This window comes from Malurus melanocephalus, unplaced genomic scaffold, assembly GCF_030028575.1.
Source record: "Malurus melanocephalus ecotype Western Australia unplaced genomic scaffold, MMel_1.1 scaffold_303, whole genome shotgun sequence".
Taxonomy (NCBI): domain Eukaryota; kingdom Metazoa; phylum Chordata; class Aves; order Passeriformes; family Maluridae; genus Malurus; species Malurus melanocephalus.
In genome coordinates, this window is record NW_026623535.1 from 82,213 (window position 1) to 98,792 (window position 16,580).

The window sequence follows — 16,580 nt, forward strand, 5'->3', positions numbered from 1 at the left end:
TCATTCAGCAGTTCTGTGAACAACAGGATTGCCATCTCTCTAATTTCATTAGAAATAGGAAATAAAGCAGACTACCAGTGCCAGGAGCATGAGCTGCTACTGATGAAACCATTGTTCTCCTAGACTGTAGAACGTGGGCAAACTTCACCAAGGTTGAAAATAGCAGGTGATACCAGACAGGCTTCAGCCTCTTCAGCCCAGAATCATCAAAGCTGCTGTGTTCACGTTGATGCTGGTACTCTCCTAACAGGAATGCTCCATGCAATTAATTCAGATTCTGCCTTAAAACCCAGACTTTATTGTACATATATCCTGCTCTTTAGTTAATTCTTTTCAATRCTGTTTATTTTATAAGGGAAAAGGAGTATGTTCTCCCTGCTTTGTTTCCAAAACTACTTGAGCACACAGGTCACAAAGAACAATGGAAAACCACATTTCAAGTGCATACTCTTCCTTTCCCTATTCTTTGTTCTATTCACCACAGAAAAATGGTGTTGACACTGATAATTATATCTGACTACAAAGACTTAGCTATGTCCTACAGCTAATAGTAATTTCTAGAATTTAGCTCACTAGGTAAACATGAATAGTTACATACAGTCAAGGTTTCAATTACCTTTACATTTGCATGCAGGTCTACTCTCTTTATTGTATCTGTAGATGTTCTTACCCAGTGACACTTCCTATCACCTCCAATAAATATGGATATTCACAGTAGATACAAAGCTTACTCAACACATTTAGATCYCAAAATTAATGTATGTGTATGCTATTGATCATGGAATATTGTTTAGTTTTCCTGCTGTTTCAAGAAGACACAAGTCAAAGTACCTGCTATTTTTAAGTAAAAAATCAATTCACTTGACTATAGTCCAGCATATCTGCCTTATTATCRATTTCTTTTAAGACAGGGCCCCAGGGACTATTTAGGACAAAGGTTCAATATTTATTTCAATAGTATTTCCTTGGCTGATTCTTATTGAAGTGGTTGAATAAAGTTAAATTCTCTCATATGTTCTGAGACACAATGCATTAAGAATATCACCCTAGTCTCTAAACCTGAAAGGAGCTGAACATTATTATGTAGCACAAAAAAAAAAAAAAAAAAGAGCCCATGAGATGAATTATTTGTAAAAAGCCCTTTGAAACATTTATAGTTTTGAACACAGCAGTGGCATTTGTTTTTTTGAAATCATAAAAAAAACCCACTGCATTTTAGTGAACTGCAAGGTTGTACAGAATTCCCTGAGCTGAATGCCTGGGCCCGTGAAAGCAACTGCTAGAAAAGGAAATCCAGAACCTACAGCAAAATAAATCCAAAATTGTGAGCAGCTCAAGGCTAATACAACAGAGTTTGCTCTGCCCTTCTCTGACAGGGCCAGGTAAGAGGCATTTTGATTGGAAACAAAGCAGCCAGCTCAGCGTTCTGCTGAGGGCTCTGCCTGCACTTGGCTGCACAGGTGTGTCCTCCTGTGTGACCAGAGAGCACCACCATTTGCTTGGCTTTTGTCCCAATATTTGCTTGATCAAGGATGCAAGGGAGCCTGTACATCCTTATTATCACCCCCTAAATCCAGGGCTGGGCACGGAAGTGCCCGCGCTAATGTTGGCTGTGTTACATCAGCATTTACAGCAAATGAGGTGTGAAACGAGGAGATTGGGGAAAGGACACAGAGGAATTTTGTGGGTCAGCAAAGCACAAGTGTCACTGAACTGGGACAGGCTTCAGACCTGTGCTAGGCATCAAAGAATGAGTACGAGCTGCTTGGTTCTGTTCCATATAATATCCCCCTATTTCTCTGCTATTTCTTGTAAAAAATCGGTTCCCGTAGATCCAGGACCCTCATATTCAGGCCAATACAGGCACAGAGGAAGTCCAGAAAGGAAAAACAGGCAGTTCTCCCCTACTCCACTCATATAATCTTGGCAGTGCAACTTCCAAGCCATCTTTTTCTCATTGAAAAAGGAGATTCAACACAGACCCCCACAGACTGCTATGTCTTAAGAAGGAAATTGCCTCTTTGTCTCCTCTTCCCAAGACAGGCACCTCTTTCATTTCAGTTCAGCAGGTGATGCCTGCAGAGCTCTCCCTTGGAGTATTGCTGTAGCAGAGAAAWWSTTCATCCCTTTACACAGCTCCTGCYTTACCCTGTTCTGTCAAAGGACCACAAAGATAAGGGCAAGAACCTGCTCCCCAGTGGCATTCAGAACCTGTTCATGTGTACCTGAGGGTCACTATATTTTCTTAAATTGACTAAAAGCTTAAAAAATACGTGAAAGGGATTTCCCGCTCCTTTTCTTTCCCTGTCTTTTTCAGACAAGTGCTCTCTTCCTCAGGCTTTCCAGGGGTCTGGAAGAAAGATCCCATTCTGTGTTCACAACAACGAGAGTTTTCATATGGTTTCCTTTTCAATACACTAAATGTGCAAAGTCTCAACACATAAAATCCAATCCTGTTATCAAATGCATTATTTCACGTATTCAACGGAGTTGAAAGATACTTCATTATAACTGAGAGAAAACTGRTTATGTGAAAGGGTTAACTAAGGTGTAAATTTWWAAAAAAATAAAACAAACTAAAGTGGGTTTGAAACAGAATAGCAATTCATAGAATCCTTTAGGTTACAAAAGACCTCTAAGATCATAGAGTCCAACTGTTAATGCATCTCGAAAACACTTCCTTCGCAATGAGACGTGAAGTATCCCTCACAAACTTCATTCAAGATAGGTTGTCACTAGAGGACAAATCAGAAGCATTAAAATCAGGAGCTAAAAGTGTCCCGCTCATTCCTTAACAAAATAAAAAAAAAAAAAAAAAATTAAAAAAAAAAAAAAAAAAAAAAAAAAAAAAGGAAAAGATGAGGTCATGGCACTAGCTGTAGCATGAAATTTGATATAAAATCCCTAACATTTGGAAGTACCAGTGAATGCATGTAAACACAGCCACCTCAAAAACCTTCTGAATATATGGAAGATGATAGAAACTTAAGGTCTGATGTCTGACTTCCTGGAGCATAGGTGAGTCTCTAAAGGCAAATTTCCTTCTGTTATTGCCTTGAGAAAARTGATGAGTGTAGGGAGTGTAGGTGGRRCAKAGAACATGAACCRTTCTCTGTTCCCTTTTCGGTAAATTAAACATGCTCAGGTTTGGCTTGTTTCAGTTTGTTTTCAGGTTATGCTGAAGCTGATGGTATTTATTGTGCTTGAAGAGGTATTTAACATTTTATAGACCACAGCYTGGTTGAGAAACCCATACTGGGGAATGATTGGTGGCAGGGTGTCCCTGTTAGCTGTGGCCAGAGGCAAACTGGCCAGTCCATCCCTTCTGCAGCAGCTGCCATGGTCTGTCACCACGAGTCTGACCTCACACTTGTCTTTCTTAGAGCAACACAGAGCTGAAAGTTATCTGCATCTGGGTTTGTCATTTGAAGCAAAGCCAAAACTGAGGCAGCAGAATCTAATCTTTCAAACGTGACCTTATTCCACTCCTGAAGTTCAAAGGGTTTAAAATTAAAGCTCTCCTTTTAGATCACCTTTACTCCAAAGTAATTTTTATTCTTGTCTGGAGTTCAGTGACCTTAATAATTCAGTCCAGCTAGCCAACCCACAAAAAACACAGTCATACCTTTAATCYCTGCTGCTGCCTTTCTTAGTGAAAACTTGCTACTATAATATCCCAGTAGAATCTTGATCCTGGATTTTCAGAGGTACATCGATATATATTCAGGCAGCATTCCAGTGCCATTCTGGAACTTAAGCTATTTTTTAAAACGTCTAATATTGCTTCAATTGAGCCTTGTGTTGTTTCCTACATGGGTATGTTGAATTGCAAGAGATGAAAATATTGTCTGTATCACCTCTAGACCCACAGATCCTGTAGTCTGTAAATCTCTAGATGCATGCATCCATTAATCTATTCTAAATAGTTTTCTAATTTTTATCCTAAATATCCTGAAAGCTTCTTTTTCCCTGAATGTACCTATCCTGAATAAAATCTTAAAAAACCCAAATAATCCATTAGCCTTTGTTGCTTTCTGACTCCTGAGAGCTGCCAGAGCATCACAATTAGGGCCTTTACACTGAGCCAGAAAGCAGAGCTGGCAGGCAGAATTCTCCATCCTGTTATTCATTGGAGTTAGTTCACCAAAACCAGCCTGCAGTGTTTTAACCAACCTACAACAGACTTYGAAGGGCAGGCAGCACAGAGAGAAGGCATTTGCCAGTTCTTTCCCAGATGTTTAGCCACTTGCAGCAKCCTGAGCTCAGTTCTTAAACCCTGGGAGTTTGTAACCTCGGGGGSCTGGATGCCTTCACACTGGATGCCATCGTGTCTGGGTCTCTGTGCTCACAGCCATTCCCTATCCTAACCCTTGGGCACCTGGGGGAGTTGGCAGCATGGCATGAACCCCTCGTGTCTTCTGCTGGGTTGARAGGAGGAGGGTGAGGGGCTGAGGATGCCTTTTGTCCACCTGTGGATCTGCTGCTGGCACATTGCAGTGGCTGCAGTTTACAGCAGGAGCTTCTGGGTCTGGCTCTATTTCATTCTTACARATGAAGTGGTTGAGATCCCAGGGAACATGTTTTAATTTGGAAACCACAAGTTCCTGTCTTTCCAGAAAGGAAATATCTTGGCAGTTGTAGTCTGAGAACAGTTTTCAATTTTCTGGTATTATCCTACTTCCAGGTGATAAAACTGCCTCMCAGTCACCTTCATTTGTGAGTTTTTCGAAGTTCACCTTTCAGCCCTGCTTGATATCACAATACCATTAGTGCTAACGAGCTCTCCAGCAAACAYTGCATTGTTGTTCCCTTACCTACATACTCTGGGAAGAATAAAGGACAAAAGATGCTGCTGCTATTAACTCAGAGCCCYGCATTCACTTATGCTTTTACCTTAACTATCTCTATTCATTGTAAATTCCTTTCACACTCCATGGTGTCAAGAACACATTATCAGCTTTTCACTGATCTCAGTTTCTCAGGTGCCTATCACTGCATGTGTTGTAAAATCAGCATCTGTGTATGCATGTGGCCAGGCTTAGCAGATGCTTTTACAGGATAAGATGTGAAATATATTCTGTATGTGAAATCAGATTAAACCCCAAATCCATCAAACACTTTATTTTAAAGAAAGGCAATGAGGCCATTTGATGCAAACATATTTCTTTATTAACAGTTTCACAGCATGCTCCYCAGCTCCAAATTCTCTGGATGTGGGATTGTGATTCATTCGTTCAGTCTAAGAGAAACACTCATTCATTTTGTATTATGCCTGCTATATATAATACTATGCTACTACACAAAACTGCTACTTGCCTGCAGCTCTCCAGCTGTCAGGGAAAAAGAGCCATCCTGGCAGGGCAGTCTGTCCTGGGCTGGCCACCCTGGGGTCTTGCATTAGTGTCAGACTTTGCAGAAGACAATTGCAAACTTTCTGATCTCTGGTCAGATCTGAAGAACTGTCAAACGGGAATGCTTGTCCTCTGGCAAAGATCCCGTGGAAGTCAGAGGAGAGCCCCTCCACAAAAGCACTATCAATATTCATTGTCACACTGGTGCTWGAGGGAATGGCTCCAGAGAAGAATTAGGGCCCCCAAACCCCTAACCTATGTGGAAAGCAAAAGACAGGCTCTCCATAAAGCCGGCAGATGGCAAAGGGGGATAATAATGAGTGGTGTCACCAGCAGTAACTGCAGCTCAGCAGCCRCCACAGCGTTATTGAGTGTTTGCTGTGGAGCTGTGGGTGTGGGGGTGAGCCCCCCAAAAGGAGCCCCAGCTCCCTGCAGGTCAGACTCTGCCTCCTACAGCTGAGCCCCAACTCCAGCCCCCACAAGATCGGGCTTGCAATATTTTCTTCCCTCTCCCTTGACCTCCCTGGCTGGTTACAGATCAGTCACTGTTGTTCCAGGGTTTCTGCAGCCTCTACAGTGTGGGGCTGTAAAACCTAACCTGGCAAGTGTGGAAGACAAAGGAGCTGRGATTTGGGGATAAGAGTGCCGTGGCAATTTCAAGAACATGGAAGARCAGAGTAGAAAATCAATACATCTGAATGGGGAAAGAAAAACTTGAAGATAGAGGAATAATTCCCCAAGCTCCGTGCAGATATGACTAAAATGGGAGAGTAGGACTGAGGTAAAAAAGCCTAGAAGAATTACTAGCTGGAGTTCTGTCAAGATTGTTCCCTTAGGCTTTTCCTGGGTGTTTCTCTCTATACCTCRTAAAATGTCATCAACAAAGGAAAGGACAAAACCCTCTTCAAGACATATTTTGCTATCTTCAGCCTTCCTTTCTTGTATTCTCAAGCTGCAAAGGAATAGTGAACTGTTATATCTTAACAGGATTTAGGCTATAAGATTTCAAGTCATCTGTTCTTCCTCTAATTCATACTGAATGGTTGGTTTCCAAAAATGCTGTAGGTAGGACCTTCACGMGTCCTCAGCATTGGCCTAACACCTCTCTTGTTTAATTAATTGGAAGGATGTGTGCTAACAAAAAGGGGAATTATGCCAACTGCTTGTATTAGGGACCAATATGAAGCCAGGTATGTAGGGCAGGGCATCCTCTTTGCTTCAGTCATTTTCTCAAACAGGTCTGACATGAACCCTGACACAGAATGCAGAGCTACATCTGATCCTTCAGGGGACAGATAAACACAGAGTTCACAGCAGCTGTTCTGGCATGGGTGACTCCACTTTATTTTCTATACATGTTTACAGTAAGATATTTCAGAAAAATCAGGGAAGATTATCTGGGTGCTTCAGGAGAAGGAAGGAACCCTGAGGACGGACAGGTACAATCCAATTAGCCACAGGCAGCAGGACTTKTCACAGAGGTGTGATTGCTGCTATCAGGCTGAACTCCAGACCCATCAGTGGGTGAAGTCACCAGTGYTCACTGCTGCTGTAGCTGACAACCCTTTGTCTGCAGCTGAAATGGCCTGTTGGCCCTTGGGATCCTGTGGGATCAGTCAGAAGYCCCCACAGATTCTGCTGGGCTTATTCAGCCCATTTTTCTCCCTTGGAAAGCAAAAGAAAGAAGTTTTTCACTTTGTTCTCCTTCCTTTGTCCAGGTTATAACCTGGACAGGAGCTTGGAAGCTCTTATGTCACCTTTGGTTTAGAAACAATTTTGTAGGGAAACCCTGCCAATCCCAGGAGCTGCCCTGTCTATCCATGTTATCAAGGTGTGTGACAGCACCAAGTCATGCACAAACATCATTGCTTCAGAGGCAGAGGAAGTGAAATGAAGTCCTGGGGTTCCTGGAAGGGGTTTAAAATCCCCTGAGAGAAAGTTGAGGATAGGTAAAATTGAATTATTATAGCTGAACATTCAATTTTTATTCACATATAATTTCTTCTCTTGTAGTTATTTGTTCAATTTTCCTGGGCAATTTCTGTTTGCATGAGAGCTTAGAGTGGAGCCAGAATTTGATAGTGTACTCTTATTCTGACTGAACTGATCTGCCCAGGGGCATGGATACACACATRCATCGGCAAGCAAAATTCCTCACTTCTGCACAAAGACACCAAGCTGTATATGAAAACCTGCTGGTTTTGAGATTGAATTTCCTGTTCAATGAAAAAGAATGCCAGGGCTGGTCTGTTTGCAGAGTTCCAGACCAGAGGCACTAAYGCTGTTAAACCTGTGGTGGGATGAGAACACATCCTTTAGTACAAGGCCCCCCAGCCAGAGCCCTACCAGGAGGAAATGAATCCAAAGCATCCAGCTGTTCCCCTCACAACTGGAGTGAAGTGTGCAGTGTGCAATACAATTTCCTGGAAACAGAACATTTTGTCAAAAGTCTTCCAAAAACATCTGATAGAACCAAGTTTCAATCATCTATTTTTGGTGTTCATGTTAATCTCAGTCATGGGTGAATAAATTTAAGGCCTGGGGTCCATTAACACAGGCTCTGGTCCATCCCTTCTTTGAGAAATTCCCTAGGAGATCCAAGATCTTCTTTTGTATGTAGAGAGTTAATAATCTACTCACAAAAGCTGCAGAGAAGAAGCTATTTATAAAAAAATGGCTCCTATGTRAGCCATTACAACCTTTTTCAGAGACCTATTTCCCTGCATACATATGACACATCACCTATCAGATGGAAGCAAATTGGACGAGGAGAKTCTTTCACCTTGTGTTTTCTAAAAAGTGTCATTGCTTTTTTATGACAGTTTCCTTGTTATTTAGCTTTACAGGCATGTCCTTTCAGCATTAAATCCCTTAAGGACTGTTAGGAAAAAGAAATACCTCTTTTAGCCTATCTTCCAAGGGCAGTGAAACTTAAGAGGTGCTGTTATCTGTCTGTCCTTTGCCCTTCTAAAGACTGTGGAAACTGTTGACTTCATTTTGACCAATTTAAAGAAAAAGGGTAGAAATCTCAAATATATTTATGSTCCCACAAGCTTTGTAAAAGTCAGCAGCTGAGAAAAGGCAAGACAGACAAATTAGTGCCATCATATCAGTGAACGAAAAGCTGCAAATTTGCATTGTAGCTACCGAGGGCAGATTCAAAACAGAGCCATATGTGTGGGGAAAGCTTCATTAAGAGTGAACACTCTGTCTCTCAGAGGATAATTTAATTGTACAAGCTCCTTGTTTACGCAGGCTTAGTTTAAYATCAAGTAAAATAACTTGAAGGCAATTGTGAGAAGTATTCTTGCTGCCCATGATGGGTGCAAGGCTCTGCAYTGATATTTTATGAGGGAAATTTGAGAAACTTGAGAAATTTACTGACCCAGAGTGGGAAGGAATTTTTGGTGCTCTTCATTCAATCAGGAGTTGAGCATGAAGGGACAGAAGAAAAGGATTCCTCACCATTGCCCTAGTGTTTCCTGAGCCCACCTCACCCCACAAACCCTCTGGACCATGCCAGCTCTAAAGCTCCCCATCACAATGAAGAGGCACCACAAAGGCTGTCCTCATTCCAGCACATTGTACAGCCACTGCAGTCAGCAGATCTGGGCGTGCACAGTGCTGTCATCCTAAAGATAAACACACCCCACACGGTTTGGCCCCCAGCAGAAAGCAATAGCCACAAAAGCTGTCCATTGTAGCCCTGTCCATTGTAGCCCTGTCCATTGTAGCCCTGTCCATTGTGGCCCTGACCATTATCCTGCTGCAGTGGCACAGGAGAGCTGTGTATGCCTGCCCACCTCTGCCCTGGGTGGCCATCTGCTTTGGGTGACCAGGGGAGCCTGGCAAAGCCCCAGGCAGTGACATAAGGACACCCTGGCCATTCACCAAAGAGCCTTGTAGCTGTACTCCGTGACTCCACCTGCCCCTAATCCCTGCACACCCCCTCTGTGGTCTTTTCTGGAAGCACAKTGAGTCAGCAATGCCTTCCTGACCCAGCTGGGATGAAGCAGAGCGAGTGACCTTGGATGTGCTGATAGCAGCAGGAAGAATAATCATCCACGTCATAGCTCAAGGGCATCCAGATCCTGTGTGTGACACAGATGCAGAAATCAGACAGACTTAAAACAGTATCTTTCTTAAAGTGCATTTGGGGACTTTGTCCTCTTCTGTGGCTTTTGACTGCTTTTTGTACTTTCTTTTAAGGGCTGGGCGTTCCTTACTCCATTATGTTTTCACAGTGAGTTAATCTGCTATAGTTGTATTCTACACTGCTCATGCTCCAGCTTTTCTCCACTTTGCAAATGATGCTGTGATTTTATTTTCCACTTTCTGAACTTGGGTGCATTCTTCAGACATCTRTTCAAAAACATTTTGCAAAGACCTAAAAAATGGCACTTTTCTTGTGCTGTGCCGTTCTTGATTGTGTTCGAAGAGCAGCATCTCCAATGCTACCAAAGGACATAGGCTGCCTTTTTCAGATCTGAAGTCTGAAAAATTCCTCCCAGTTGCCTAGCACCTATGCTTCTGSCAAAGACATTTACTGCTGCTAGACTTAGAGAACTACCTAATTTAGAAGGTGACAAACAGTTCCAACAAAAGGCCTGAGCACCGTGTGACTAGAGCTGCCATGCCAAATGYTTAGGTGCTCATCTCAGGTGCAGATTGTACAGAGCTGAGTTAATTACATACTCAGAAATCTTGAAAAATGAGCGTGGGAGGATTCTGTGCTAAGTTGTACCCAAGCCCCAGGAGTTACAAGGGAACAGGAACGCTTGCAGACTGATGCTGATAGGAATTCTCAGACTTGGTCTTACAGATGACAAAGGAAGGACCAGAGCTGACAAAAGTCATTTTTCCCCAAGTAGTTTAGAGGGTAATTGGGTTAGCCAGATGATGGGATATCAAGGGTCAAAGGACACTTATTTTTAACTCCCTCTTTTACCACCAGATCCATGATGTCTCTTTTCTTATAAGCAGAGGATCTCATCGGCAGACCATAATATACTTGTGAATGTGACTCTCTGTCTTTCTGTAGAAGTTCTCCCAATTTGAACAGCATAAACAAACAGCCTTTGTGCTGGAGCTGGACCCACTGGAAATACTGTGCAGTGTAGAGCTTAGAGCACTCATTTGGGAAGGAGAAGCTCTAGATGTGCAGCCCTGCTCCCTGAGTATAAACAAAATTGTACACAAAATACACCACTGTTGCCAAGAATAAAGGAGAAAGAGTCATTTTCTGGGCAGACTACACCCTGCCAGTTTGGATGAGCACCTACAGGAATCAGGGAGGGAGTGATTTGAGATGGTCAAGGTCAAGTCTCCTCAGATGCAGGCAGGATTTAGGCACTCTAACTTTTTCAGGCTAAGCAACAAAATCCTTACCAGCTGCTGAGAGAGATGGCTTTTACTGCTCTTATGAATTGTTTACTTACCTTGTAGCTATCAAAGGTCAGTCAGAGTGCCAAAATCTCCCTAGGCTTTTTCCACRGTTCAGCATTGTGCAGAAACATTTTCCAGTCTGACAGACTCCAATACTGAGGAATCCAGTCAGTTCACAGAATGCTTTCCATGGTKCATAAACTCTTGCCTGTTGTCAATGCAATGGTTCACTAGCACTCGTAAAAATAAAAGGATTAAAAATAATCACACTTTAACATAGTTCATTCAAATTTCATCCAGGGAAATGGGTCACATAATCCATTACAAGTCTTTACTAGTGGACATGGTGAATTTCAGAAAGATTTGTAAATCAGAACACCAAGGGTAATTCATTGTGACTCTCCAGTAATCATATGGAAATTTCAAATATTTTTTGCTCACAAGATGGAAAAGAACCAATGGATATRAACCAGCAGAATGGCTGCAGACCTCTAACCAGATTAAAATGATTAAAAACAGGAAAAGGAAGAATTTTGAATGAATTTTAATCACCAGGCAAGATGCCCCCACAGTAAACTACCATTKTTCTTAAAAGGTGTGTCCTCCTCTTCCTGTTTTGCTGTAGCAAACAAGGTAGCAAGATCACCACTGCTCTTCCTGGGAAAAAAACAACAGGAAAAGGTCGTGTGTGTACTGAACTGAAGGCAATAAAGGAGCTGTGAGTGAAGGTAGCTTTTAAAGTGCTCTTTGTGGGCAGATGTAACCCTGTGGTCTGGGGAAAATTTCCTCGTCACTGTGTRTGAGTGGAAGTAAGAGACTGAAAGAGCAGCCATCCTCTTCCTGGGAACATGCCCAGGGCAAATGTTATCATTTCAGTTAAAGCAAAAATAGCACCTGCAGTAATGCAATAAAACATTATTATTTCCATTGTATAACTGTGGTTTGACAGATCACATTCTAATATGTCCTGACTGAGGTGTTTGTCCAGGCAGCAGCTCAGCTGCATATTGCAGGCAGCAAYGCTGAAGGAGATAGGAGATTTACCAGCTTAGGTGTTACTTAGATCTGTTGGAAGTCATTAATAATCTCCACAGACTAAGAGAAAAAGCGAGATCTCACACCCAACACATCAGTGGAATGAGACAGCAAATCCCCCATGACTCGACAAGAGCAGTTTATAGGGGTTTTCCTGGTCAAACAGAGCAGATCACCACATCAGGGAAGGAGCCTCGTGACTGAGAATGGCTRTTCAGCAAGGAGAAGGTCTGGTTTCCTGCTGCAGTTATTGAAATACAGGTGGTAAAACCACACGAGGAATGCACTCCTATCACCCAGAGAGCCAGCATCATGGGGTTTTTTTCGTAGGAGTGTTTGGAAACAAAAACATGGTGGAAAAACACAAGATGATCCTCTGCAGAAAACCTGTAACATCTCCATAAGGAAGTAGAGAAAAGCATCTGAGGGGAAGTTCCTGAGTCTTTACAAAACACCAGAAACCACACAGGAGAACAAGAAAAGGGCACACTCAGGGTGGTCAACCAGCGCAGAGGATGCAGTGTTTGTGAATGGGAAAGAGTTACTCAGGTATCATGAAGGGACTCACAYTTTCCCATGCTTTCTACCTACGACAAAACCTCTCTCCTGGAGTTAGCCCTTGTTTCTGAAGATATGGGAAGTTGCACAATTGTGTAATTCTGTTCCTGTACATGTGACCTTAATTCCCATTAACTCCTGAGCAAACAGCAATACAAAAATTCCAGGTTTGGAAAGTGCAGCACAAGGTGAGTCGTTAGTATCTGTAACATTTTTTAAACTCAAGGATAAAAAAAACAGATTGGAAGGCCTCTTTCCCACTAACCTTCATAATTCACACAAAACTTTCCGCTCACTTTCCTGGATTCTGCAGATTCCCTTTTTTGATAAGCAGCAGTAATGTAGTAGATAAGTTCATAGTAAGAATTTATATRCACTAGGAGTTTGTGTTTTTAAAGGCTTGTCCCAATAACTGTGTGAGCATCTACAAAGATTTTGAGAGGAATACATGCTGGATTAGGATTGGTTTAAATGTCCCTTCACTGTTTTCTTGTAAGAAGCTATTTGATAAATCAGTTTTTCCTGAATGCTGAACATGGCCTGTTACATGAATCTTTAGACATACTGGGGTTTTTGCTCTTTTAATTCTCATATGCTGCCATATTTGCTGGTGACATTTAAATGCCTTTTCTCTCTCAAATATTGAATAAATTAGAGTTACCTCCTGCTTGCCATTTCTTCCTGCTTGGATTTTGTGATWTTTGAAAGCAGTATTTAAAAAACAGTTCAGGATGCAAAAATAACTTTAACAATGTCTTTTCTCCTCTTTCTGCTATAATGGAGTATGTTCATTCTTTTTTTTAAATGTCATCCTAAGTCTATTTTTGCCTTGTCTCAAGGGCAGTCCCTGGATTATACTGAGCCCTGATAAGAAGGCATGATCCTGGATGATTTGTGTRTCACAAGAGTTTGTTGATTTGGATGTTGTTGTTATTTTCCTTGCTGTCTTTCTTCACGGATGGCAAGCCTTGCATCTCACCTTGGGCCCACTGAGTTGGCCACTGGTGCTGTGYTCCTCATGGACTGTGAGCCAGGGGACAGCTTGATAACTACCTTGTGTTCCAGCCTCATGGAGAGCTCAGACTCTCRGGGACAAGAGGTTAATTGGAACAGATGTTATTTCAGAAATTGCATGATGCCCAGAAATCACATCTTTGCCTCCCTAAGCCTTTTCAGCAGTGTTGGACTGCGTGATCTCTCTTGTTTCTCTCACACTGGGCTCCTTTTCATCTTTTGAATCACTGCAAACAATGGCAATCTTTACAAATACAACAAGACCTCCTCTTTATATCAGGCATTCTTCCCTCTAGGGATGCAAGCAATCTGAGCTGAAGCAAGAAGTAATTAAGGCCATTTTTAAAAGCTGTGTGTTTCCCCCTTTATAGCTTTAGCAAAAGTTGTGTCTAATTTATACTTTGGTGGTGTGTTTGTGCTCTCTGCTGGTTTTGACCTCTTCTTTTGAAATGTGCTTCTATAGTTTCAAAGAGCTCTCAGATTTACTTCAAGTTTCCCCAAAAGGATTGATGTAAAAACTTTTTGACTTTAGACCATTCTGCTTCTCTCAGARTGGGAAACAAATAGAGACTTCCTCCTATCTTTGAAAATTTGTTCTTTGCTGGTTTGAAAGAATGCAGYAGAAACACCTCTGAGATTACATGCACAATTATGTCCCAGTACTACTTCTGTTAGTGGGAATGAGAAAAAAAATGTTAAGGGATCCCCCTCCTCCCAGTGAATCAAGTCCCTGAGCTCATTATTATGAACAGCAGATAGAGAGGTAAGAGATGGAAACTAAATCTGAAATCATAAACTCATTAACAGACATGTATGGCCATCTCCCACATGGCCATGAATGTGGGCCATCAGGTATTTCTGAATAGCTGTTGAGCTATGAAGTGTGCCATAGGGAAAACAAACATTTCTTCACTGAATAATCCGTCTCAGCAGGTTCATGGTAAGATTGAAGTTATGCAAAAAGGTGCAAGTGAGGGAATAGGGTTGAGGAATATTGGTGCTCTGTCCCTCTTAGGAAAAGGCTCAGGTCTTGGCCAAACCATCCACTATAGGCAGTAAAGTGCTGTAACCACAGGGCATGATTTGTGTGACCTCTTCCTTGCCTGTGGACATTAATTGATCTTTGGTTTTAAATGATGCTGKAAAACCAAATCTCAGGTAGAACCTGGATAAAACAGAGGAACTTCCTCTGTCATTTGTCACAAAATTTCATCGAATATGAGAATGTACCTTGTCACCACACCTCTTCCAGCTGCTCCACATGTGACTGTTTCACATCATGGCTTATCTCCAAGCAGCTGCAAAAGCTAGTGGGAGATSTTCTTGATGCTCTGATAGGGATGGGATAATCTGTAAGTGTGTAAAATAAATTACATATATGTCATTGGGACAAAGATAGCAAGTGACAAGTTTTAGCATTATTGCCTTAACACAAACCCTGCATTATTCTGCTGGTTGCAATAAGAAGAGGAATCAGAACTTCACAAAGCCTGTTCATCTTGTGATCTGATCTTCACATTTTCTTGCAAACTTGCTGGACTTGGAGAGTCCTTCAGTATTCTTGGAAACCCTGAGACTTTTTCCAAGGATCATTTGCAGTCATCACTTGAATAAGTTTCCAGTCAGATGCTTAGAAACAGAATCTAGACCATGATTGTGATGTGTCCTCCGATAAGAATGTTCACAGACTGAAATGGAAGAAAAAGGCACACATATCTTCAATATATATATTTATTATATAAGCAAGACATAAAAATCCAGTCTTGATATAAAATCCAACAGTGCAAGGCAGATGTATCCTTGTCAAAACTAGCAATGTCCAAGTTCTGCTGTTATTTTGTCAATGTAAAAGTCAGTTGGCAAGGTCAGTGATATTTTGGATTTTGGATATACAGGGGAAAGAAAAGAAAGAAGTTACTTGTTAAAAAATTCTTGTCCACATTCATTRGAAATCTCTTGGAAGATACGTAAATTGTAAACACTATCAAAGATCTGATGCAGCGCTGAATCTGAAAAGTTACTGAAAGTAGTTGGCTGAGGAAGGTTCACAACTGAAGCAACATTGTATGTATACATGTATACAACCACCTCATCTATCATGGGGGACATGTGGGAAAGGCAAATATTAAGTATGCACATGAATTACACTGAGTGTATTGAGTTTAAGGGGTAACTTAAAATTTGCTGGTCATTCTGGAGTTTCAAATGTTTTCAAGAAGTTTAACATGGCCACAAAAAATTATGTTGCAACAAGAATTTAAACTTTTGAAGGCTATACGACGATTCCTCTAAATATGGATAAAAGTAAAACTAGAATATAAAACAGGAGAGGTCATGTAGTCCAAATCTTATGTCCGAGRGTTTTTTCTTAAGTCTTACTACAGATACATTTTCTCATGAGCAGAATCTTCCCATGTGCAATTATCCTCATCTCTAGTAAGCTTTTCCTATTGCTACACTGAGTTTCCCTTGCTGCAAGGCCAGTGTATCACACACCCTTCTCACTGCAGGCATGGACATCATGTTATTCTCTTCTTCACTGGTGCATYCTGGTGTACTGGAAGACTGTTAGCATTAGCCCCTACAATTTTCTTCTTCCCTTTGGTTAAACAATCCCAGTCCTTTAGGTCATTCCTATAAGCCATGAGGTGTTGTTGTTATTTTTTATTCTTATTGTTCTTACTATYACAAAGACAGCCTTGGTGAGCTCTGGGGATATGTCTCTCTCAAAGGAACCAAAATATAGCAGTGTCCTCATTCCACAAACCAGAGTTTAGGATCTTAATCACCTGCACCAATAGCCTGGCCCTTAGAAGGCCATGGGGTGATAGGGGATTTCTGAAGACAGAAAGGATGGTTTTGGGTGGGARGAAGAAAGGAAAATAGGAAAAGAAAGCTTAAAAAATTGTTTATGTGTTCTGGGCAGCAAGACTTCATCCTGTGCCCTCTCCACATAAGATTACAGGGTAGAATTAGAAAATTCTGTCATCATTCTGCCTGTGTTAGAATAACCAGGAGTGTTTAACAGCAAGCTGTTTAGATTAAGAGACTAGTAACTAAAAAATTATATGTTTTTTTTTTATTCCTATGGTATAGGAATAGCTAGAATGTTATTCTAGCTAAGGATTTGAAATATTTTTATTTCTCCCAGTCCAGATTGCTCACTGCCAGGCTGTGTTCCCATGTTGCTAAGTGATGTGAAAGATTTACCTTTCCTCAATATTGAACAAAATCATG